This window comes from Haliotis cracherodii, unplaced genomic scaffold (genome assembly GCF_022045235.1).
Source record: "Haliotis cracherodii isolate W230 unplaced genomic scaffold, xgHalCrac1.p SCAF_7, whole genome shotgun sequence".
In the NCBI taxonomy this organism is placed as follows: domain Eukaryota; kingdom Metazoa; phylum Mollusca; class Gastropoda; order Lepetellida; family Haliotidae; genus Haliotis; species Haliotis cracherodii.
Window position 1 is genome coordinate 17,001,282 of NW_027266330.1, and position 26,511 is coordinate 17,027,792.

The 26,511-nt window shown below is 40.1% G+C and overlaps 1 pseudogene; it reads left to right on the top strand.

Annotated features, from left to right (window-relative positions):
- LOC139448708 (uncharacterized) overlaps nt 1-22,527 on the top strand; it is a 40,575-nt pseudogene extending 18,048 nt beyond the window's left edge.
- Nucleotides 22,528-26,511: the final 3,984 nt, after the last annotated feature.

The following is a 26,511-nucleotide window of genomic DNA, read 5'->3' on the forward strand; positions in this document are numbered from 1 at the left end:
GTGACCTGTAACGTCTGGATACGTTTTGACGTAAGCAGAGTGATAGTAAATGTAATGCGTAGTATTTGCTGTTGACATTTGCAGTGATATTCAGTGTTATATTTCACATACAGTAGTCATCCATCAGCATCTCATCATATCAGCTCCATCCCTCTTCCGGGGCGGTCGGGTAGCCTAGTGGTTAAAGTGTTCGCTCTTCACGCCGAAGACCCGGGTTTGATTCCCGACATCATGGGCACAATGTGTGAAGCCCATTCCTGGCGTCCCCCGTCGTGATATTGCTGGAATATATATATATATATATATATATATATATATATATATATATATATATATATATATATAAAGGCGGCGTAAAAAAACACTCACTCTCTTCATCACTCTTCCAGGGGGCACGGGTGGCCCAGTCGTCTAAGGCGCCGCGATTCGCTGTGCAGAGTTGCGTCCCCTGGACACGCCAGAAACCTATGATTGTGGGTTCGAATCCCGGTTCGCCCCGATTATGTTTCTAGGTTTGTCAGCACCATACCCGTGCTCGTGGGTTTCACCGAAGTGGTAAACGTCTGAGACCTGCATCACTTCGGGCTTTCCTCCCACATTAAGCTTACACGCCGCGATATAACTGCAATACTGTTAAAAGCGGCGTTAAACCAAACTCACTCACTCACTCACTCACTCATCACTCTTCCGCCCCTATGTTAACCGAAACGTGGGTTCGAATCACAGATTTGCCCTGATTATGTTTCTAGGTTTGTCAGCACCAAAATGATGGTGGGTTTCAGTTAGTGGTAAATTTCTAAGAGTTGTATCGCTTCGGGTTTTCCTCCCACATTGAGCTGACATTGTGATATAACTGGAATATTTTCGCTTTAAAATCAAACCCACTAACTCATATTTTTTTTCTTTTCGTAAGTCCAATACTCCACGTACTTCACCCCGTCCCCCGCCTCCGTGGTCTTGTGGAAAGCGGAAGGTCGGTGGTTGGATCCCCCGGCCGACCGTTCTAAAAGTAAAACGATGGTACTTGTTGTTACCCTGCCTGGTGTTCGCCATTAAGGGGCTAAAACAAGGACTGTTCGGCTCGGGTTAGTATACTTCGCCTGAGTTGTCTATCCATGTTAAACTACGGCATGGTTTCCCAGTGGGCTAGCACTATATCACTACATATGTCTGGGCTAGTACAAGCAGCCACACACGAACGTGCATCTACGTTGCAATAGTCTTTAACGCGATGTTAAATATGTGTCAACACTATTCCAAAACTAACAAGCGGATGGTAGCACCAATTGATACGTTATACTCATTAAAAGATTCGAACCCGGATGACAAGGGGCAAGCAAACACTATAACCCCTGAACCACCTAGTCATCTCTTTCCTGGTCACGACAAACGATATTCCCAACACCATCCTATCTGCACCATCAACATATCCACGTAGGAGTGGTTTATGTTTAAATCAGGATTGTCGAGTGATGCAGTTGAAGGGTCAAGTCCTCTTTTATCAGCAACATAGTTTATTACTTCATCCAAGTAGCATCTGCATGACGGTCTTTACTGACTTCTGAGCAATAGGTAATGAATCAAATAAATTCCTCTGTCGTTTTTTTATTTTTTTAGTTGAAGCTCGCGTCAATAGAAGACTGTCCCCGTTCGTCCAATTTAAACCGTTTAATATTTTCAGTGAATAGGCACCTTATCAGCTCATCGGTGAATTGTATGATGGGATATATAGTCGGTTTGCACTGTATATTTATCAGTTGAGAATATCTGAACATGCCGCATGGGAAGGAGTGGGTATTGTTTAACGCCGTTTTTTCAAGTTGTGTCACAGCGTGTCAGCTTAATGTGTGAGGAAAGCCCTAAGTGATGCAGGTCTCAGACGTTTACCACTTTGGTGAAACCCACGAGCACGGGTATGGAGCTGACAAACCTAGAAACATAATCGGGGCAAACCGGGATTCAACCCCACGATCATAGGTTCCTGGTCTGCCCAAGGGACGCAACTCCGCACAGCTAATTGCCGCAACTTAGACGACTGGTCCACCCGTGCCCCCTGCTGCATGGGCAATTTATAAATAGTCAGTGCACAGTGTACATACAGACGGTGACCACAACAAGCATTAGTATGGAGTTCTTGAATTAGCAGATTTGGTACTTGAAAATGATCATATAGTTTATTAAAAAGTTACGTGCAGCTCCTAACTTATGTAGGCATATTCCATGGACACTGGGCAAATAGCGCAGGGATATTGTACATTTTACCCATTGACATTGTACGCATAATCAATGAACATTGTACATATTACCATGAACATTGTACATATCACCATTAACATTGTACATATTACCAATGGACAGTGTAATATTACCAATGAACATTGTATTTAAAGCCCACGAATTTTGTTCACTGGGCCTATGAATATTGTACATTAGGCCATATACATTGTACTTTAGTCCATGAACTTTGAACGTAAAGTCTTACAAAATTGTACATGGAGTCAATGAACATCCAACCGGCGAACACATACATTCCATACGCAAAATATATGCTGCTGTACACAAGACCATATCAGTTACCATCAACCTTACCATTTCCATTGTTACCATTCTATAGCATGTTGCCTGCCATGAGACACAAAAAACCCACCACCCTACACATTCCCACCCATCAGCCCATATACCCTACACATATGCCCTACTCCCTAGTCCACCGCTCACCCTGCAACACACGCATGATCTGTGCTCACCACCTCCCTCGTGTCATCTCGAAATATGTCAGCACGGCTGCAGCAGGTGGCATCGTGCGCGGTGACATATCTAGCCCTATGGCTGAGTGGGAATGGTTCCGAGACGCTGAGTCTCCAGCCATGCAGCAAACTCCGTGAGGCGAGAGTTGACAACAGCTGGCATACAGCCCCATGCACATTCTTGCACAAGCAAACCTTCACTATTTTGGTGTGGTCTTCGTTGTTCTTAGAATGAAGCACCTGCTTGGAGACTTTAATGCTTTTAATTGTTCCTGATTTCAGCCTTCACACGCCGTGACCGTTTGGCATTACTGCCAGGAATAACAATAAACTGGTGCTATAGAAGCTTGGTAGATGCAAGGTTGTGTCCCGGCTGCGGGAGATAAACTTCTGTTTCAGCACAAGTAGTTTTCAATATCAAAGTTCTCATTGTTGCAGATACTGATCCCATTTTATGAGATTGTCCTTCAAAAACGTTCAGGACAAATGACAACCTTAATCCGCCGATTCTTCATTGATTTATCAGCATCTGTTTGTATCTAATATCTGCAACTCTCGCAATAAGTGGATAACATGTGGCGAGCGTGCTTCTACAGGTGGTGTAAGCTATCATTCCTACTTCTTCCTAGATTGCCACATGGTAGATGGTTGAGATATCCTTAAACATGACATCGCATACTCTGGCCGAGACGTGTTTTTTAACTATACGGATATAGCAAATGATTACACATTCATGAAATAATGGCAGCCATTCCGGCTATTGGGTGACCTATGATCGTACATGAGCCATGATATAATGCATTCAAATGGTTTTATATCGCCTCTTGAAAGGAGTGGAAAATGGAAATGGAAATACAGAACATGTCAACCCATGGTCGGCGAAGACGATTTTCTTATTATTTTAGAGGTCTAAATCTTGTATTTGAAACCTCTGATTCTGAGGTCCAATGGTTCAATGGTGCATACCATATGTTCGTACACTATTGTGGCCCAGTGGTTTTATGAAACGTGAACGCCAGAAAATATCAGTTTCGAATGTCTGCGAAACCGATTCCATTGGTCATAAAAGACAAAATAACCCTTAACAAGGGTAAACATATCTTGCTCTCCTTGTAGAACCTGCCTCTCACACAATATAGAACTGAACAATTAAGCCGTGTGTTAGTACAGTGTTATGATTCGCCGATATGATACAGAAATGTTTATGGCCCAGTGGTGAAAACAAACGTATTTTCGCCCAGTTGATATGTGACCCAATTGTTTCAGGCTCATGTTTATGAAGTGTGGTGGCCCAGTGATTTCACTGAGTTAGTTACAATTAACGTTACTTCGACAATATCTCTGAGATAGAGCGACGATTGGTTTCAAGACGGCGCTGATTCCATTATTTAGCATACCCATATTTAGGCGTAGAGAAACCTATGTGGGTTCGAATCTAGTTTCTAGTTTTGTCAGCCCCATAGCCGTGCTCGTGGGTTTCACCAAAGTGATATAAATCTAATTTAGGTGTAATGCCATGTTCAAACTACAATAGGAAATACGGTAAAAGGCTTTTCAAGAATGTTTTTCAGATGTTCATATGTACTAATTTGACACGTAGTTTCCAACGCTTTTCCATGATATTTTTTCATGTTAGTGTTTCATTAGGTATGGGCGCACAGAGATAGTGAAATGGGTACATGCCGCCTTGAATAGTATCTCAAACATGTAATCTGTACAGCTGGAATTAACGGTTGTCCTAACACCTTGATGAAACCCACGAGGGTGGGTATGGTAGGGTATGGTGGTTTTAACACGTGTGTCAGAAGGTGGCTTTAACACGTGTTTCATAAGGTGGCTTTAACACGTGTTTCATAAGGTGGCTTTAACACGTGTTTCATAAGGTGGTGTTAACACGTGTTTCATAAGGTGGCTTTAACACGTGTGCCATTAGCAGCCTTTAACACGTGTGTATTGGTGTGGCTTTAACACGTGTTTCATAAGATGGCTGTAACACGTGTTTCATAAGGTGATTTTACTCGTATGTCACAAGCTGACTTTAAGACGTGTGTCCTTAGAAGCCTTTAACACGTGTGTATTGGTGTGGCTTTAACACGTGTTTCATAAGGTGGCTTTAACACGTGTGCCATTAGGAGCCTTTAACACGTGTGTATTGGTGTGGCTTTAACACGTGTTTCATAAGATGGCTGTAACACGTGTTTCATAAGGTGATTTTACTCGTATGTCACAAGCTGACTTTAAGACGTGTGTCCTTAGAAGCCTTTAACACGTGTGTATTGGTGTGGCTTTAACACGTGTTTCATAAGGTGGTCTTAGCACGTGTTTCTTGAGAGGGTTTTAACACGTGTTTCATAAGATGACTTAAACACGTATGTCATGAGGTGACTCCAAGACGTGTGTTGTTAGGAGCCTTTAAGACGTGTGTACTTGTGTGGCTTTAACACGTGTTTCATAAGTGGCTTTAACACGTGTGTCTTAAGGTGTCTTAAAGACGTTCGTTGTCTTCCGTTAGGAGCCTTTGACACGTGTGTAAAGTTGTGGCTTTAATGTGGTTTTAACACGTGTTTTATAGGTGATTTTTACACGTGTGTCAGTGGGTGGTTTTAACATGCATGTCATAAGGTGACTTTTATACATGTGTAAGGAAGCTGGTTTGCGTCGTGTGTCTTGGTTTTATCAAACGTATGGATACTGTATTATTTTAAGAATAAATAACTTATACACAAATCAATACACTGAAAACGTTGATAACGCATACTCAACTTTAACTCTAATCAGAAAAACAAGTGTGCACAAGTCCATCTCCAAACAAAATTGAATGTTGTGTTGTTATTTTATTACCCCAGGCCCAAATACACAGAACAACTTACTTTCATTTTGGTGGTCATTTTACCAACTATTACAACAAAGTCTAAAATGCGTTTTCAAAGTGTTTCAGTACATTATAGAAAGATAGACCAATAATTATTAAGACGCTTTCAGCTGATTAATCTTCCAATTTATTGTTTGAATCCAGTATATATACAGAAACAAAGTTAACAATGTACCTCTTGCTCAGCACTGCACTGGAACATTTTGTTTCCAATAACGCTTCCCCATATATTATATTCACTAAAATCCAGACATACAAATATATTTTAACAAGTACTTGCATACATCAAACAGATAAAATCAGTATAATATTGACTGACAATAAATCGAATCTTGACATATCGATACATGATCCAGTTTCATGATACATCATGTTTCTGTCAAAGGTATTTCATATGATACGTACATGAATAAACATGACGGGGAAACACTAACTGCCCATGTGCTTTAGATAAGATTTTTGTTTCAATACTTCCTAAAACATTAATTCACATTATGGTACTATCAGAACCCTATCGCCAATGGAAGACCCCTGTGATTGTTTTGCCCGCATCTGCTGTAAACGTGTTACAGAACACAGCACGAGCCATAATTGTTTCCCATCCGCCTGACTGAGTTTGGATAAATTGAGTCATAACTGTTGATATCATATTTTCATGATCGATACAATCCTACATTAATAAATATATTTTAAAACTCGGTTTTGTTTTCCCCATTTTGAAACAACATGTTTTCTGCACGGGAAACAAGACGGCAATTTTAATATCCTATGAAATGTAAATCATTAAATCATTTTTGGATTTAATCAAATACAAATTACATGATCTAAATATAATATTTTTGGCATAGGTTTCATGGCAATAAATATTCACAAAGGACACATGCACTTTACCTGAACATGAATATATGTCGACGATGGTGTTGATTTTAAATGGCCATCTTTGGTAGATGGGATCTATGCTAAATGTCTTTCTGAATTCTGACACTGAAACGTTCCTTGACAAAGGACGCGCAAAGGAAATTTTATTTGGCATTCACGATTCCTAACTGACTCTCTTTAAGCCTCCGTAACAATTAAAGGCATTTCAAGGCAATTTGCAGATCTCTTCTCATCTTATAATTACCACCTGTTGCATTGAAAGGCGCCATTACCTGTTGCAAAGAGATGGGGTGGACCATCCAACTTGACCTGTCACATAGGAATTGCATAATTATGTCCGGCAACCCTCCCACTTTTAAAACAACGCCAGCCCGTTAGCCCACACAGGGATATCGTGTGTCCCCCTTCCCATAAATCATCCCATATGGCTTCCCCATTTCCCCATCTTACCTGTCAGGTAGGTTACCCCCTAATCAACGTCGGCTACCTGTCCTACACCTTTGTTTTATTGGTTGTCATGACAGTTGATTATAATCACGTGGAGTAATTCGAACGCTACAGGTAGGTCCGCCGGTCTGGTCTGTCAGGGGGTGACATGACCTTCAGGGTACCCCCCTCCCCTTCTCTCTCGCCCACAGATGTTATCAGCGTCGGGAGATGGGGGGTTTCTCGGGACGGGGCATGCCAGAAGCTGAAATAGACACGAACAATGCACGTAAATACACGAGTCTCATTCCAGTTGACAGTAATAAGGCTTGTTACATTCTTCACACATTTTAGCGTACGCTTATACACGGAGGATGATGCTTATCGAAGGAAGAATGGGGATTATGCGAGTTCCTGGCATATATGTGTCAAGTGTACACCCGAAACAACTTGTACATATTGTTGTCCTTGCATTTCAAACTTTTAAGCTTACATATTATTCTGTCTGTTTGTATCATGTCTCTGTTCGGCGTTTTTCAACCAGAACATAGAGATGTTTCGAGTGATGGAGAACGTTTCGAGTTATCAGAGGTGGTAATAACACATTGTATACACGTGTATGCTACAAAGGTAAGGCTATATATTGGCTTACTGATGCATTTCTGAAAGGTGCAATTAACATGTGCATCACAGATGAAGTTTATGGGATGTAAAATTCATATAACTTTATCATTAAAAGTGGAATTGAAATGAAAAAATGGATTTCTTTTTAATTCGGCATTTTATTACTTGTAAAACGTAGTTATTGATAACTTTTGACACTATTTCTGCGCAGGGTGGATCTATGGTATTATGACACGCTTATGTGGCGCTTATGTAAACGTTCTTTATCTGTTGTTGTCATTATGAGCATCGATCTACGCAATTGAGAAACGATGACATGTATCAACCTCGTCAGCGAGCCTGACCACCCGATCCCGTTAGTCGCCTCTTTCGACAAGCATAGTCGCCATTTACTACAAGCATGGGTTGCTGAGGACTTATTCTCCACCCGGATCTTCACGGGTCGATTCCGGAAGTAGAACCTCCTTTAGGGATCGAGGGTTCTACTTCTGAAATCAACAAATTCTCATGATGCTCCATGACTGAAATATTCCACAAAAACCGCTTTTCAAAACAAATCACCCATTTTTGTCGATTGGGTCGTGTAAAGGTCTTGATACTTTTGTTAATGCTCAAGAAACAAGAAACGTCATTTTGCGCCTTGATCGCGATTGAGCGGATGTTTGTTTTGAGCAGTACTGTATGTATTCTACACAGCACATCCCATTTTTGAAACCTTAGTGTCTCAACATAGTAATCAGCCATATATAAAACATCTTCGAAATAAATGTCTGTCGCTTTTTTCTTCCTTCCTAAACCTCTGATAAGATCTACTTTAAGAGTAAGCGTACGTCTCCGAAAAAGCAATAATTTTAATCAAGACGATAAACAGGGTACTTTTAATCTATATGTCAACAATTTAAGACGTTACCTAAGACGGTATAAGAGGTGGTATTAGAGAAGACCTTAGGAGATCTACCCAACGTTCGTGTTTAATGTGATTGAGAATGTAGCCTTCCACTTAGTCGTACACTTTATGCAATCGCGCCTGGAAACACCAAGTTAGATCCGGTATTGGATTTCCAGATACATGGAGCGTTTCAGCCAAGCCGCCTGTCAAATATGTCGTAAATCTATTTTCAAAGCTGGTATTTATTTCATTAACCTTGAAGCCGTGCATACCAATTAAAAGAACATGACAAACAATGCACGGTAAGTGACAGGGGGATCCATCTGATGTGATAGCACGTCACAGGCCCTGACCTTCTGGTCCAAGTTTCACGCATGCCCAGACAAGCTTAGAAGGATGTGAATGGGCTTATTTCAAAATAATAGGCAATTATTTGCAAGACGACATTCCTTTGTTGCTCAACCATAGGTGTTCCTCTGTCCATAATTTGACGTTGGGTCAAATCAACAGGATCCACACCCATCCCCCGGTAGTAATACCCATCCTTCCACCTGATGGACTCCAGGGTATATGTACGCCTAATTTGTGCAAACAGCCATAATGTGGGTTAACCTTAATGACTTCAACTTGATCAGCTTGGTGTGTATACATGCTGCGTATAGTAGCCAGGCAGTTGTTAAATGGGTTTATGCCTGTTATTCTTTTGGGGTTTACGGATTTGGATAGTGAAAAATTTGGTCAGTTGGTTGCATAAAATGGTGAAATGTATTGTGCAGGATCTTTGTTATCATCCTAAAGTTATGTTTGGATCGGAAGGTGATTAAACGGTTTGGTGCAGTTAAATGTTTTGTATAAATGTTTGCATGGCGTTTTTTGTTCAATTGTTTTCTTGGAGAACATTATACCATTGGTTTTCTTAGCATATTGTACAATTGTTTTCTGGAGTATATTGTAAATTTGCTTTCTTGGAAAATATTGTATAACTGTTTTCTTGGAGAATATTGTACCATTGTTTTATGGAGTATATTGACCAATTGTTCTCATGGAGTATATTGTAAAATTGTTTTCTTGGAGTATATTGTACGATTGTTATCTTGGAGTATATTGTACAATTGTATTGATGGAGTATATTGTATGATTGTTTTCTTGGAGTATATTGAACAATTGTTTTCCTGGAGTATATTGAACAATTGCTTTCTTGGAGTATACTGTACGATTGTTTTCTTGGAGTATATTAAACAATTGTTTTCTTGGAGTATATTGTACAATTGTTTTCTTGGAGGATATTGAACAATTGTTTTCATGGAGTATAGTGTACAATTGTTTTCTTGGAGTATATTGTACAATTGTTTTCATGGAGTATAATGAACAATTGTTTTCATGAAGTTTATTGTACAATTGTTTTCTTGGAGAATATCATACAATTGTTTTCTTGGAGTATATTGTACAATTGTTGTGATTTATTGTGCAATTACAATTATTGTGTTTACACATTGTACTATTATGTACATGGAATACATTATACAACAGTTTTCATGCAGTGCATGGTATACCTGTTGGCATGGGGTTTCATAACGTTTACATTCAGTTATGACTATGGGAAGGGTTATGTCTTATATTTACATAGAGCGTCGTGTACACTTTTTTACGTGTATTATGTTGGATACTGATTTAAAAGAGATACCGATATGTTTTCCTTCAAAACTATTTTAAATTATGTCTTATTGATATCATTGTCAGCCCATTGTCGCCAAAATAATGGCGCCAACATTAATTCAATAATAGTAAGGAATCTCGATTCAGTTACGTATTTTACATATTGTATATATATAAGTCACAACATATAGGCATACACAACCGTCATTGGTTTATATGGTGTATGATGCTGATAACATGTGTACATGTAATATTGTTTTGATAAAATTTCAGTTTAAGAATACGTAGTCGGTTTGAATATGCTCGGTTCCCTAACACAAATCAAATTGTGTTGAAATTATATATCAATTTGTTAATCCCTCCATCCCTAGATAGACATCTTTTCTCATCTGTATCAATAATGTCAGCTTCGTTCCACAAACAAAAACAATATTTACTTATGAAATTGCAAAACTGCGGCATTTAATTATTCCTACACGACCACAATGTTTTCCACCCCCCATCCCTACCCCCCACCCTTCTGCCGCCACCATCCCACCCCAACCCATCTCCCACCAACAGTCTTCTCATGTCAACCCGTTCAGGTGTATCTGAAAGCCGCGGGCTCCGCCAATTATTGAATACACGTGTTCCCTTCAAATATGAGTTTCCTCCAAATTACAACAGCTTAAAAGCTTTTGTGTCGACGAATACCCCGGGGACAGATAGACCCCAGCACGACCAACTACCAACGGAGGTTCATTTTAAGCCTCGGGAAATTTTACTTCGGAATTTTCGATAGTAAATATGTTCGTCCACAGGTATAAAGCCAAGGAGCAAATAGCCTCTGCTTGCAATGTTTGTTTTCATACCTATTTGTAGGTCTTGATAAAATATAAATAAAGGTGGCACCGTTTCGACACACAGCTCCAGGCTATGGAAACGGTGTTCTTGTGATCCTTTTCAACTTGAACAATAGCTTCATATTCGTTCATTGAGGATCTAAACCCGCGACACTAGTGTAAATAACGAGGCCTTTGTTCCAATGGTATCTGGGACATATACGCTTTAACGACATACTCATGGTATAGCCTTCGATCTTCTACATTAAGTCCTTAGAGGTATTAAATACTGATTACATTAATTTTCTAACAGTTTGGATTCCTCGGGAACCCAGCCAGATACGAAATGCGAAATATGCAGATATGAGAAATTAATGTACATAACATATGCGTTATGAATATCATATTATTCTGAATTTGTGAAGCGTGTCCGTGATATAGTAAGTGAATAATGAATGGTATAGACGCGTAGTCCAAGCACTTGCATTAAAAAGTTGTCCCTCGTTAATCCACACCTCGGTAATCAGAACACCTTTATCGAAAAGTATCGGATTAGTTGGTTATCTCAAATAGATTAATTATAAAGTTGACCCTCTTTAATCCACAAATGCGTATAAAGTTTATATTCAGTCCATTTAAACACCAGACATTCTACATGCATTTAATTGCATTATTAAAGTTCACCCTCGTTAATCCACACCTCGGTTATCAGAAAACCAATATCACATACATACTGGAAAACACATGACATTAAAACAACAACCAGTGTAAACAACAACGGTCAGTCTAGCTCAAACATACTGAAAAAAACATGACAAAACAACAACACGTTTGAACAGCAATCAGTTTAACGTATACATAGAGGAAAATACATGTCAGTAAAACAACAACCTGTTTAAATATCAACAGTCAGTTTGGCTCGTCCATACTTGACAAAGCACATGACATTAAAACAACAGCGACAATAAGTTTAGCGTACTGGACAAAACATGGTATTAAAACAACAACAGTCAGTTAAGCACATACGTACTGGACAAAACATGACATTAAAAGAACAACCTGTTTAAATATCAACAGGCAGTTTGGCTCGTACATACTGCTCAAAGCAGATGACATTAAAACAACAGCGACAGTAAATTTTTCGTATAGGACAAAACATGACATTATAACAACAGTCAGTTAAGCACAAACGTACTTGACACAACATGACATTAAAAGACAACCTGTCTAAAAATCAACAGGCAGTTTGGCTGGTACAAACTGCAAAACACATGACAGTGTAAAAACAACCACTTTAAACAACAGCCCGTTTAACCGATACATAAGGCGAAAAATATTAAAACATACACAAATAATGGTCACTACACGTACCCCTCTAAAAGTTTGGAACATGATTATATGTGTGTACTGAATCGAGTATGGATAGACTCCGAACATGACCTGACATATAAAGGATTGTATTGCATTATAATTAATAGGGTGATTATTTATGTAACCGAAACTCTGCTTGGATAATAGCAATGCCCTTCGTCTGTCAAGTTCCGCGATACTCGATACGGAAACTCCATCACGAATCGCACAGTGAAATGGATCTCCGGTATGAGGTAACTCGCTAATGCTGCATTAGTAATCAAGCCAGGTGGAGAAAATAGTACAGGTGTAAAAGGGTAATTAATAGCTCCAACACTTAGACATGGTACATCGTACAGAAAGCATCTGGCTGAATGAGCTTGTAAATATTTACTGTGCATTCGTCATGCTTTGTATATATGTCCGGATGCGTATTCATTGGCATTGTTGAGTTGGCATGATTCAGTGACATTGTTGAATTGACATGATTCAATGGTATTGTTGAATTGACATGATTCAATGGAATCTGTGGCATTGATCACTAAAACATATGTGTAATAATGATTTGGAAAATCTGAATTACGGTTATAACGAGTTAGTGATGATGTATATACTCACAGTCAGAAGTAACGATGCCTAAGTTATTGATATTTGAAATTGAGAAGCTAGGATGATTTGAAACTATCAACAAACAACAAACAACATGTCAGGGCAGACTAGGGTAGGTTGTTGTGTGTCAGGTGAATAAGAGTATGACACACCTCCAAGTTTCTCTCCCTATCGGAGGGGGGGGGGGGGGGTGGTAGCCTAGTGGTTAAAGCGTTCTCTCGTGACGCTGATAACCCGGGTTCGTTTTCTCACATGGGTAGACTGTGGAAGACATGTCTGGTGTCCCCCGCCATCTCCCCCATCATACTCTCTCTCACACTGACTCCCCTTTATACCGCTAAACATCTCTTATTGGTATTGAACACATCCGCATAATTTGTGTAAGGATCACAAATACGGGTAAGCAGAAATGTCGATTAAAAGTTTGGATATTTTGTTAATTTCAATATTAAGAAATACATATGTTTATAAAGTCTATGTTTAGTCCATTAAAACTCCAGTCCGTTATAAATCTTTGACTTAACGATTTGGCATGTGCTACTAAAATATCACATCATAAATAGGAACATAAATGCACTTATCTTTGACTATAAGTGTATCTAACAAGACTTTAAAGCCCTGCGCCAAATATGCGCTTATTAAGAGTTGCGTATTACATTGAATATGAACATGAAAAATTACTCTGCAGTAGAGCATGCTCTGCAATCGCTTCATCACGTTACATGCATATATTTGCACTGTAATAGAAAAGTAAAATTTTGGCAGTTATCTAAAAATATGTTTGTGAATACCAGCCATTTTATTTGGCTATCAAAAACACATTGTGATCTAGGACAGGGGAGATATGTTATTGAAGATGTTATCAAGATATTCGGGTGGTTATATATATGTTCTTAAGTACTCACTAAAAATACCAGCAAATGTATTCAAGCAAGTGAAAAGTCCATAAGCATATTCCACCAGTGTAAAGTACATCTACGAAGGCCTTGAAGCGTGACTTGTATTAATAAGGTTCGATATGGTAGGCGGCTGACGGGGAGTTTTATCATTCCCCCTGTGATGCAATTTATAGTTTTAATTTCAATATATAAATAATATCTTGATATAAATGTTTGCGTTATTCCCCTACGGGAGCACAAGTTTGACGCATATTATCAATATGGATAGGTAAACGTGATGAAGTTTCGGTAAATATTTATAACATTGGATGTCCTCTCCCCAACAGTGTATAAAAATGTGTGCTTGTGTGTGTATAAATATGGAGAATTAGCAGTCCGTGCAGGTCGGAGTACAGATCAACGTGTCAGAATTCAGACCAGGACAGGTACAAACAGGTGCGAGGATGCCAGGTATCGTGGGATGCGTTCAGGCGACATACTCGTGAGACACGGCCTTTGGTTCTTCGTTGATCGTGAGTGTGAGGTACGCCGCTTCATGCAGTATTCAAGCAATATTTAAGCAGTATTCAAGCAATATTCATAAACATTCAAGCAATATATAAGCAGTATTCAAGCAATATTTAAAAATATTCAAGCAATATTAAAAAATATTCAAGCAATATTTAAGTAATATTCAAGCAGTATTCAAGCAATATTCAAGCTGTATTCAAGCAGTATTCAAGCAGTATTCAAGCACTATTCTAGCGATATTCCAGCGAGCGATCGAACACTTTAACCATTAGACCACCCTATGTCCCTCTGTGTGTATACAAGTAAAAAGGTAACTGAGTTATCCTGTTTCCTCAGTATGCATAATGTTTAAGTTCAAAACTTTTAAAAAAACAAAAATAAAACTGACTAAAATATCCACAGGAGAGTCCTTTTCACTGTTGATTCACAGAATAGGCCTTTGTGTACATGTATTCGTAAATGGAGTCATTTTGTCCAGATATACGAACGATATACCCATTGTTTCTCTTCATAAATAAGATATACATACTTATGATTCAAATGTGACTTATGCCAAATCTGTACATTACCCCTCGATGGAACTATCGTCAGAATCACGAACAAAAGATGATGAGTGAGTGAGTGGAGTTTAACGCTGCTATGAACAGTTATATCACAGCGTGCAAGCGGGAGGAAGTCCCGACGTGATGCAGGTGTTAGACGTTAATCATTTTGGTGAAACCCGAGAGTACTAGTATGGTGCTGACAAACCAAGGATCAATATCGGGGCGAATCTGGGATTCGAACCCAAGGCCATATGTTACTGGCACGCACAAGGGATGCAACTCTGCACGGTGAATTGTGGCACTTTGATAACTGGGTGATCCGTGCGTGCCACACAATTCTGAGTTTAAACCAATCGGTTAACATTCGATCCTATTTACGTCAGAGATGCTTAGAAGAAATATCGCCATTCCCAAATGTAACTTTGTTAAAGCGGGGGCACGGTTGCCCCAGTCGTCTAAGGCGCCGCGATTCGCTGTGCAGAGTTGCGTCCCTTGGCCACGCCAGAAACCTATGATTGTGGGGTCGAATACCGGTTCGCCCCAATTATGTTTCTAGGTTTGTCAGCACCATACCCGTGCTGGGTTTCGCCGAAGTGGTAAACGTCTTAGACCTGCATCACTTCGGGCTTTCCTCCCACATTAAGCTGACACTCCGCGATATAACAGGAATACTATTAAAAGCGGCGTTAAACCCAACTCACTCACTCCCTGCTCAAGCAATGATATTATCGTTGATGTGTTCCAGTTCATCGCTGCGAGTATGGCCGGAGAGGACCCGACTTGTTACTAGGTATATGACCAGTGAAAATATGCATAACCTTCACTCCGTCCATCAAGTACTACCAAAATCATAACGCTCATGTGTTTTAAGGTGTTGGTTTGTCCAGTTTAACGCCGCACTTAAAAGCATTCAAGCTATATGACGGCGGTCTGAAAATAATCGAATCTGGACCAGACAACCCTCGGATTGACACCATGAGCATTGATATTCGCAATTGGGGTACAATGACGTGCATCCAGCCAAGTCAGCCAGTCTGACCACCCGATCCAGTTAGTCGCCTCTTACGAAAGCATTGTCGCCTTTCATGGCAAGCACGGGTTGCTGAAGAACTATTCTACCCCGGATCTTCACGGGTCGGCCTCGTATGTCAGGCATAAGACCTTGTTGATTCTCCTTACATGTACACCTTATTGTTATTGTTTGCACACATGTGCAGTGTATCAATCAAAATCTCAATACCTGAAGGCATATTAAATCCAACCCCATTAAAGAGATTAAAAATCCCATTGGCATTCCAGTACATTCCTATACAGATCATCTTTTAAATGCCTGCTTCTGACAAATTTGATACATATCATTTAAAACATTGTGTTTGCTGTTGCCTTCTCGCAACATCTAAAAACTTTCCAAGTGAAGGAACAAAATCAACGTTTCACGGCCCTGAAACAATAATTCATCTTGAAGAACGTGTTCTCATTTTTTGAAGAAACCCATCTTTGAAACGCAGCCATGGTATCAACAGGTATATTACCCTGGGAAAGCCGGGTAGCTGGTAACAGGGCATACCTGAAGGGAAACACAAGCAGAACAAAGGAACTGCCCAGGTGCGCGATTCAATCTGCCTCCACCCCAGCCTCTTTATTGGCTATAAAACTAGCAACTACCCGACCGAATCCGTATTCCAGAAGATAGTCGCTCCGAGTTTTGTTTTTGTAACCCAAAACTTTTCCCGACTTGTTGATAAAGCCCAAATGACATCAGTCTCAATTCTTCGCTTCTGTTTTGTCTAAAAACAACAGCAAGACCGTGTAAGAAAGACTTCCTTCTATGACCGTGTTTCTTGAGGTGGAAGGTATCGGGTTTTAGACGACCGGAGTGTTACAACACACAGAACACAGCTTTTCTTCCGTGATGCCATATTAGAGACTAATGCTGTGTAGACTATCCACCTCCTATAAGCGCCAAATTTTAATAGTAAAAGTCGATAAACTTTACCATGTAACTTTATAATGTAACCGAACTTTGTCGAATATTTGTTTTGTCGTTGTAGTCAGCAATATGACAATATGACAATGTTCAAGGACTTTGGAACTCGCCCCGAGTTATATGTAATTCCCTATACATTGTATGTGTAATTCGCTATACACGTGTGTGTAATTCGCTATACATTGTATATGTGGTTATTGCTGTATTGATACAGGGGGAGACTTGAATAAACAATCTGTCTTGTGTATGCCAATTAATGACAGCGCAGTTGTTTATAAATGACATCATGACAGCATATTTCGTATTTTCTTCGTCATATACAAAGTTCGTGCTTGTCTTAATTCTGTTTGGTTAAAGAGTTGATACATTGTTTCCCTCTGTCGAAGCACCTGGCTGGTCCGACGTTCAGTCTCTTCTGATAAAACACGTTGTTTCCATGAAATGTTCACATAATGCGAAAATATAACTCAAAGTTGACCCAACGATGTCCAGACCAATCTGTTCCGTCTCAATTAATGTCGTTAGCCAGTGGGCTTAAGCAGTTTGCTGGCTAATGGTTTGACTCGCGCGTAATGTGCCAGGAAGAAGGAGACCCTGAATGTATCTTTGAAATTGTAAGTAGTGATAATGTATATACTCATGTCGGAGTCTCTAATGTGTCATATAATACGACCGCCATTGTCACCTGGGTGTGTGAATCAGGACTGACTTTGAGCAAACAATGAGCCGCATAAAGCTCCGCCTCGGTAGTCGGGCAAGGTGGTAGTTGTAGTCGAGGTAATAGTAGCCGGTAGTGTAATGACTTCATGTGTGTTAGACACTGTAGTAGTAGTAGTAGTAGTAGTAGTAGTAGTAGTAGTAGTAGTAGTAGTAGTAGTGGTTGTAGTAGTTGCAGCAGTGGTAGTGATAGTAGCAGTAGCAATAGTAGTAGCAGCAGTACCAGTAGTAGAAGCAGTAGTCGTAGTAGTAGTAGTAGTAGTAGTAGTAGCAGTAGTAGTAGTAGTAGTAGTAGTAGTAGTAGAAGCAGCAGCAGCAGTAGTAGTAGTAGTAGTAGTAGTTGTAGTAGTAGTAGTAGTAGCAGCAGCAGCAACACAAGGAGTGGTGACAACAGTAGTCGTGGCAGTAGTTGCCGCTAGTGTAACGATACAGGTATGTTCGACACCGGTAGCATCACTTGTTGTAGTAAGAAATTGCTTCAGTTGTGGAGAAGACTGAGGTTATTTGAACACATATTTTGCAGACAAATGTGGTGAAGGATTTGGTAGTAGAAATAGCGGCAATAGATGTAGTAATTGAAGAGGTTTTAGTAGTGCCAAGGTTACGGTAGATTTTGTAGTAGTTGTAGCAATGACGTCGCATCATTAGAAGTAGGCCTCAATTGATGAAGTAAGTTGGTGTCGAGGTTGTACGTTGGTGTTGATCTTGTTCGTGAGTGTCGATATAGTATGTTTGTGTCGAGGTAGTCCGTAGGTGTCGAGGTAGTACGTATATGTCGAGGTAGTATGTTGGTGTCGAGGTAGTACGTATGTGTCGATGTAGTATGTTGGTGTCGAGGTAATACGTATGTGTCGAGGTAGTACGTATGTGTCGATGTAGTACGTAGGTGTCGAGGTAGTACGTAGGAGTCGGGGTAGTATGTAGGAGTCGGGGTAGTATGTAGGAGTCGGGGTAGTATGTAGGAGTCGGGGTAGTAGTTGAAGCATCTGCAGGGGTGCAGTAACAGCGGTAACAGAGTTACTAGTAACAGTAGCAGAACATCACCAGTTATAACAGTAATTGTAGAAGTAGTAACAACAGCATGTATATTACTTAAGTAATAGCACCAGCGGTGATATTTGTTCTGAAAAAAGGTAGCTGCGGTAACAACATCTTGTTCTAGTAGTGATGAGACTACCGCTACTGTGAGTTGTGCTGTCATCAAGATGTACTTGTAGTATCTGAATATATTTTGCAGGGTAGTGATGCTTCATTATAGTGAGTGCCCAGCCCACACATTTAATGTTTTATCAGCTAGGTATTATGTGATGCCCAACAGTGTTTTATTACGCAACATCTTGATATAAAATATTTATTTAAGATCACGTCAGAATGGAAAACACAAATGGTCGCAGAAAACATGCTTAATCTTCATCTTATATTTCATAAAAAATATATCGCTGCCCGAGTTATAATCCTAATATCCAGTTACAGAATGCTTGAAGGGTACTTCTACATTTTTGGCAATATTCCACCACACTTTATGTTGTCGTAAGATTATTTTATGCATTAACTATTTTAGCAGAGTATGACCCCATGGTAGCCATTGACCCAGTACTGTTTTAATGACAAATCTAATAGTTTCAAATATTTTTTTTAGATTATAAGCGCCGACATAAACTGAGCTGGGGAGATATATGATATGTTTGGAGTTTACGGAACGCCGCGCTTAGTCATTATCACACCAGGAATCTTACGTTCCACCCGGATGCCGAAACACAAAGGGTGGACGGGTAGAGGCCGGGTAGGTTCCTCTAAACACCCTGTAAAATATCGTCCTTTTTCTGATGTAGCAATGATTGTCATAGCGCCTATTTACAAGTCATTGTGCGAAGCTTTGTCGTGATTGTGTGATAGTGGTTGGTCTTCAGTACAAGGTACAATGCCAACTTAAGGAAACGCAGACTGGTGTTTCATGATAACGGAAATTTGTAAATGTATATATAATACGAAATTGTAAAATATAGGCTCTTTTACACTGCCTATTGTAATCTTTATTGTGGAAAAGCGTTAAGGTAACGTCGATGGTGTCAGCGGACACTGAAGCGAGCCGTTATGGTATTGTGTGGGTTTATACTTGTGGGTAAGGACACATATCTTATGTCTATGGCGTTTAGTTTGTATTTCGCTTTCACTTACGGCGACCGACACTGTATATCGTGATATACGGCTACACGCGATATGTATGGTTTACTTTTTTATCTTTGGTTTGGGTATCTAGGAAAGATTTAGTAATTTGTTACTCAGAAGGAAGATAACTTATGGATGTCAACCTCTTTATTATGAGGAACACAACGTTTCGGAGTATATACATACTCCTTCATCGTACACTTGATGAAGGAGTAAGCATATACTCCGAAACGTTGTGTTCCTCATAATAAAGAAGTTGACATCCATATAGTCTCTTCCTCATTGGTATCATTTATAAATGCCGTTCAAAAACTTGAAGTTATTCAGGGTTATGAATTTTAAATCATTTAGAACGATGGACTGAATTCTGAATACGTTGTATTTTGAAGCAGGATTCAAATTTGATTTGAGGAGCTCATCAGCGTCAAAAACAGTCTTGACGTCGTAAATAGTGCGGCGTCAAAAGCAAGAGCGACGTCAAAAGCCGAAACGACGTCACAATCAGAGCGACGCTAGAAGCAATAACGAGCCAGCTACGTCATTATCAATATCATTACTCAATAATCATCATCATTATCATCGTTATTCCCTCCACCCTTCAAAAAAGGCCAACATCACCACCTGTCAACGCACAATGAAACCGACATACATCACGTCTGGGTGTGTCATTATACCACAGATGATGAAACCACATCTCATGAAATATACACCATCCCCATGACCGCGCTATCATGTACATACATCACCCTCCTCTACTCTTTGCCGTCTACTCCCCGTCCTCACATAAAGTTGCCCCGCCACGGGGACGACGGGGACAGCATGGCGTCTGAACGACGACACCAGCATGGTTTATGCCATCTACAGAAACTTACATCCATGTGTAAATCTGCAATCAACGCATCTGAATGAATCCCTCCTCTGTAGCCTGACATCTGGTAGTTATCTAATGATATGCTTGCTCTAATAATATCCCCGGCGATGCGCCCAGCGTTTTAACACTTTGCTGATATCGTCTGTGAGCCTGACAATCTTTTTCACATTCGTGTAAATCATAAATCATGGTTATTTTTTGCTGATGGTGATGTGTGCTAGACCTCTCTTTGCAATTACGAGGAGGTTGTGTTTTACCCCACCCTACTTCAAAGGGGTCACGCAATTAATGTGGACTTACATCAGAACATACATCAAGAATTTGCATTTTCTTGGCTTAAAACTTCGTCTGAGATATGATCTGCAAGGCTTTGGGAGAAGAAAAGATAAAGTACGGTAGATATGAGTGTAGCCTTGTCGTTAATGATCGGCTTTACGAGCGGGAGCTGGGATCAAAGAGAGAGCTTCCAACCTGGCAATGCCTGGGTAGATGAATGTCGGGTGTGTTCAAGAGGGCTTCACGTTCGTGAGCTGGAACACACTGTTACCATAGTTACTTCAAATACACCCTGCGTCAACACTAATACACCAAAAAATCATCTTAGACATTAACTGCACCCAACCCAGCCCCGTTTATGGGACCATCCCTGCAAAAAGTAGATAGTTTATCATATAAAGGTACGCCGGAATAACACAACATGGCAGTTTGGTATGTAGCTCAATGTATTCTGACATCTTGAAAGATGGCTGCAATTTCATAACCAGGTAGTTCTCTGACACCATCCATTGTCAGAATCATTCAGTTGTCCGTGTATAGGCACCGTCCATTGCCACAAGACAGTTGTCCGTGTATAGGCACCGTCCATTGCAACAAGACAGTTGTCCGTGTATAGGCACCGTCCATTGCCACAAGACAGTTGTCCGTGTATAGGCACCGTCCATTGCCACAAGACAGTTGTCCGTGTATAGGCACCATCCATTGCAACAAGACAGTTGTCCGTGTATAGGCACCGTCCATTGCCACAAGACAGTTGTCCGTGTAGAGGCACCGTCCATTGCCACAAGACAGTTGTCCGTGTATAGGCACCGTCCATTGCAACAAGACAGTTGTCCGTGTATAGACACCGTCCATTGCCACAAGATAGTTGTCCGTGTATAGGCACTGTTCATTGCCGCAAGACAGTTGTCCGTGTATAGGCACCGTCCATTGCAACAAGACAGTTGTCCGTGTATAGACACCGTCCATTGCCACAAGATAGTTGTCCGTGTATAGGCACCGTTCATTGCCGCAAGACAGTTGTCCGTGTATAGACACCATGCATTGCGACAAGATAGTTGTCCGTGTATAGGCACTGTTCATTGCCGCAAGACAGTTGTCCGTGTATAGGCACCATGCATTGCCACAAGACAGTTGTCCATGTATAGGCACCGTCCATTGCCACAAGACAGTTGTCCGTGTATAGGCACCATCCATTGCCACAAGACAGTTGTCCGTGTATAGGCACCGTCCATTGCAACAAGACAGTTGTCCGTGTATAGGCAACGTCCATTGCCACAAGATAGTTGTCCGTGTATAGGCACCGTTCATTGCCGCAAGACAGTTGTCCGTGTATAGACACCATGCATTGCCACAAGACAGTTTTCCTTGTATAGGCACCGTCCATTTCCACAAGACAGTTGTCCGTGTATAGGCACCGTCCATTGCCACAAGACAGTTGTCCATGTATAGGCACCGTCCATTGCCACAAGACAGTTGTCCGTGTATAGGCACCATCCATTGCCACAAGACAGTTGTCCGTGTATAGGCACCGTTCATTGCCACACGACAGTTTTCCTTGTATAGGCACCGTCCATTTCCACAAGACAGTTGTCCGTGTATAGGCACCGTCCATTGCCACAAGACAGTTGTCCGTGTATAGGCACCGTCCATTGCACCAGGACAGTTGTCCGTGTATAGGCACCATGCATTGCCATAAGACAGCTGTCCGTGTATAGGCACCGCCCATTGCCACAAGACAGTTGTCCGTTTATAGGCAACATACATTGCCACAACCAGACGTATGTCCGTGTGTAGGAATATTCCGAAATATCGAGGAATATTAAGCCTATTGGGATAGGAAAAGGGGTGGTGCGTTATAGTTTGTAATATCAGCATCCATTAAGGTATTAAGGGTTTTCGATATTTAGGGAAATATTCAGGATATTGGTAAATATTAAAGGATATCGAGATATGTTGAAATATATCGGTAGTTATTAAGGGATATCGGAATATATAAAGGTATCTCGAGCATATTAAAGGGATTTGCATATAACTGGGGATCCCAATCCCGTATATCCAGTGAGTGAGTGAGTGAGTTGGGTTTAACGCCGCTTTAACAATATTCCAGTTATATCACGGCGTATCGGCTTAATGTGGGAGGAAAGCCCGAAGTGGTGCAGGTTTCAGACGTTTGCCACTTCTCCATGAAATATCTCTAACTGCAGCATGAACACCTTTCATTCACTCACTCACCCACTCACTCACTCACTCACTCACTCACTCACTAGTTCATATTCCGTCTTCACACTATTCTCACCATCTGTACACAACCACACTATCAGATTACTGGCAGTCCAGATTGCTTATCTGCTTGTGCCATTATGTTATCTATGTATTATAAACCTTTTTGAAGTCCTTATCTATACATCACGTTAATGGAGTGTCCTGGAGATAATATCCACAAATGAGCGTAATGTTCTCACCCGACGTGGCAATCTACACCTGCTGCCGACGTCACCACGGGATGTTTCCCGCCAAATTGTAGACTGATCACAAGCACCACCTGTCGTCACAACAGCCGTAGGTTCTTTGGTGTCATAAACTATTTGAGATTATTTCAGTGGTTGTTAATTCACATCATGCCGGGCAACGAGCTACGCAGTTTAAAACAATTGCGATTTTTTAACGGCTTGATACGGGCATTTAATGAGAGTTATTTCCCCTGTTTCTCTTTCCGTTTGGGAGTTTCGTTTTCGAACTGCGATTTCCCTTCAGTTAAATCCCATTAGTTTTGACACCTGTTAGTCTGGAAACCGCAACATTTTGGGCGGTTAATGCTGGGAACAAAGGACATTACTGTTTTGTTGACTCCTGGGTTTTTTTTACGTACGGGATTTACAGCATTCGACCACGGTAATGGTCAGTGTACGTACATTAATAATTATCTAATAAATATTGTTTTGTAATTTGGATAACAATTCAAGCTGTTCTATACTAAGACGGGGATAATGTGCCTTCAACGTGATCTTTATCAGGTTAGGAATTTTGTGTGTGTGTGTTTTTATGTTCAAATATTGTCCTGGGAAACCACTTTCGTGTATTGTTGAATAAGAAATCCGACATTTGTCCAGAATCCTCATTTGTCTTTAACGATACAATCAGGAAAATGTTGAATCGTTCGATATAATCAGGCAAATGTTACATCGTTAAACCTTCCTATATCTACATGCTTGTCGACAATCTCCATTGATGCTTTTGTTCTTCTAGGTATAAAATCTAAACTTTACCAATTAACGTTTAATAGGGTTTAAAAAATGTAAACTAACAGCCTTTAAACCAACAAGCTCTGTTCTTTTAACTAGTTTACTCGATTATCTGCCGAAACAGATTCCATTGGGCGTAAAAGGCAAAATAGTGGTGAAAATGATATACACGGATCAGTGATGACACCAGGTGCTCGCGAAATGTGTAAGCCTGTCCCCCTCTCCCCTTCGTCAAGCAATTACCTCACTGCTTTCTGCCATCTGGCCGACAGGACAGTTTATGACAACAGAGTTTTGACCACCTCCAATATTCGAACACTTAAGTGCACATACATGCCGCTAATATTCATTCAAACATTTATTCTCTTTCATAGCTCACGTTTGTACCCGAGTATAACTGTATAAGCCTCTATTAATAATAACATCACCTGCCCCTGAAAATAAACGTGTTATATCGGCCCGTCCATGCACTCGTATGGCCCAATAATCACAATATTCTGTTTATCAGAAACTAAAAATGTCCATCGCCTTGTGTACATGCCCCCGACAAAGTACAATGCACCCCCACCCTAACTAAAGTCCCCCACCCACCCTTTCCGTCCGAATGTAAGTTCAGTTCCTGTTTGGCGAATTCCGTTAAGGTATCGATCGTGTTAATTGGTGTAGACGGTTTATTTGATGCCAGCGTTAGCCTCAGACAGAAACCTTGGAACGTTACGCTTGGGAAACAAACAATTTCGCTAGTAATTGTTATGATTAATTATATATGCCTTAATAACACGTGAAGATGAAATGTAAACACGTTGATCAGGAAATGGTTTAATGGCTTAGATCTAATCTTTAGCCACAATGTACATTGCTAACTTCACCGGTATCGATATATTTAAAAAAATGTAAACGCTAATTATGCCCGCTGTGTGTATAATAAGGGTTGATGACTAAAATACATTAAATAGCTTTTATACGACTTGTTACAGTTGTTTTATGCAGTTTTATTCCACGCCCATTTTTCTCTATCGAACTAAATTTTGAACCATCAGTTGCAGCAAGATCTAAAGAGGGAAGCAGGAAAATTGTCGTTTTTGTGTATTTGCACATATATTATATTCAGAGGAACTATACTGTTTGTTTATAGTGTGCAAATAATGGACACGCCTCCTATTTCAAAGCTATTTGTATACACATGTTGGATTTTTTGCAAGTTGAGGCATTTGATATGGGCTGATATATTTGAATTGAAATACATATTTGGGTCAGTATTATTGTCATGCACTTGTCAGAAGCATAGTTGTAAATTTGTGAACTCTATGTTCCAGTGGGTTGAAATTGACAACCACCTGTTTCAGGAACTCAATATAATGCTATTGATTTCATATTATCGCCTTTCACAATGTTATACTGAAACTAGAAAATGTAACAGTCACTGTATGGTATATTTTTCAATCAATCATGGAGTACTCGCTAACACTACCGAGGTGAGTTCGGTACCAGAGGTTGGGTACGTCAGCTCTGAATGATACGCTGGGTGAAATCGATATCAAATATTTATTACCAATGCAATGTATGTAGCATGTAGAGGCTATGTGAGAGTGAAATAGACACGAAATGTACATGATTTCCACTGAGGTTCAGCTGCAATAAGCATCGTTCATGTAATCTCGGAAATTGGCTCGGATTCAAATAGTGTACACTCATTGCACACACTTTCCACCTCATCGGCAGAATTTCTGCCATATAATAAAGGCGCAATTTATTAATTATCATAAATAAAAATCCATCCGGATATTGCGCATCACTACACATAGTTTACCTCATCATATCGGAATCGTGTTATTACACGTTAAAACTCAAGTGTCCGTATTAAAGAAATATCACTACATGTCCCAGGATGTGTTGAGGTAAATACTTGACTTGCCTTTGCGTGTGTTTAATAAGGGTTTACTTGTGGAGCTGAATAACCCAACTTTTTGCCATCACCTGGTATCATCACTAATTGATAGTAGTTCATAAACACATGTTTATGATTGTGGAAATGGTTTTACCGGTTTAATTTATATACAAGTATATATCTGACTTTATTTTTAACACGTGGTATACTTTCTTGCTTCAGGCTGTTGTTAATGTTGATTTTATATTTCCTCTCCCTTTAAATGGAGGCAACTGTTTATTAAGAAAAAAGTAGCAAATCAAATGACTTCCGAAAACATCATCAGAATCTAACTAGATTCTTTTGGACGAACAAAATACTTGCTGTAGTGTTTGTTGGATATTTATTAAAAGTGTGTGTTGTTTTGTTAAGCAAATATATCTAAATAGGTGAGACCTTTCTGCAAAGTTTGTCATTCGATAAAGTATACAAAAGGCTTCTTTGATTTCAGAGAAGATTAAATTACGCGTTGGGATTCAAATATTGACTGAT